At 36.5% G+C, this 1,241-nt stretch overlaps 1 non-coding gene across 1 annotated transcript; it reads right to left on the bottom strand.

Moving 5' to 3' along the window:
* Window positions 1-424: 424 nt before the first annotated feature.
* On the bottom strand, window positions 425-584 carry LOC117286655. Its single transcript, XR_004517812.1, has one exon. It is a non-coding gene; the product is annotated as a U1 spliceosomal RNA (small nuclear RNA).
* Window positions 585-1,241: the final 657 nt, after the last annotated feature.

The raw sequence follows: 1,241 nt of genomic DNA, 5'->3' as shown, positions 1-1,241 counted from the left end.
ACAGATTAAGTTATATTCAAAACACACAAGGAAATAAGACACGATGATTGAGATCAGCAGAAACCACAAACCATGGATCTGAATCGCCCCAAACCTTCTAAATTATCTGAGGCAAAATGTAAAATGATGATTGCATAGAGAACTAAAATTGTAAAATAAAGTATCATAATGTGACATGAAATTTTACAAAATTATGACTTGTTTCATGATTTGAAGTTTTGAATTTAACAAATAAGCAAGAAAAGAGTGGATTATTTAAAAGTATCCAAAAAGATTTAGACAAAAAAAAAACACAAGAAATTTATAAACTAACAAAAATTTCAATTAATAGCTCATCTTCTGAATTTCTTTCTTTCTTTCTTTCTTTCTTTCTTTCTTTCTTTCTTTCTTTCTTTCTTTCTTTCTTTCTTTCTTTTTTTAATACCAGGGGAGAGCGCGAATGCAGTCCCACACTACCACAAATTATGCAGTCGAGTTTCCCACATTTGGGGAAATAGCAAGGGTCAGCACATCTGGAATGCAATGGATAAGCCTCGCCCTGGAAAATCACCTCTGTGATCATGGTATCTCCCCTGCTGAAGTTAAACAACAGGTTAAACATAGCTATCGAGAATTAGAGGACTGTGGTATTACATAGATTATCCAGAACGTGACGAAGAGAAGTAAAAGGATGACTCCGGGAACAATACTAACAGGCATCCAAAACAGCATGATAGGGTTTTAGTACCTTTTCCAGTAGTGTTGAAGAATATATATTTGAAGGAAAACAATGGTTGGGACTTTATTTTCAAGGCTGAAAAAAGATAAACTTGTGTTTACAGGAAGCCCAAATAAATAGGAACCCATCTGTACTTACACACATTATTTTAGAATTACATTATGGCAAGACCAAGAGTTACCTTAAAAACAATCTGTGTTTGTGAGGAGGGAGATAGTTTAAAAAAATGCCTTTCAGACTGATAAATATTACAGAAAAAGTGGAGTGGCATCTTCCACTGAGCAATATATTGATTGGAAAAACATGGAAGCCTACAATTGTCTATCCAGAGAAAGCAAAGTTTTAAGAACAACTGTGAAATACTTTTTCAGATCAATGTCTGGTCGTGAACCCTCTTCCACAGCCCTGCCCTTTGCCCTCTGCACCTTCCCTCTTCTGACTTCCCCCTGCCTTCAGACCACAGTTCACAGACCTCCTTGACCCTGTTTCCTCTTCCCCTGCTTGGAAGGAGCTGGGTCTCCTT

This window comes from Fukomys damarensis, unplaced genomic scaffold (assembly GCF_012274545.1).
Source record: "Fukomys damarensis isolate Sample0158 unplaced genomic scaffold, DMR_v1.0_HiC HiC_scaffold_17, whole genome shotgun sequence".
Taxonomy (NCBI): domain Eukaryota; kingdom Metazoa; phylum Chordata; class Mammalia; order Rodentia; family Bathyergidae; genus Fukomys; species Fukomys damarensis.
The sequence above is the reverse complement of the archived record's forward strand: the minus strand, read 5'-3'. Positions and strand labels throughout refer to the sequence as shown.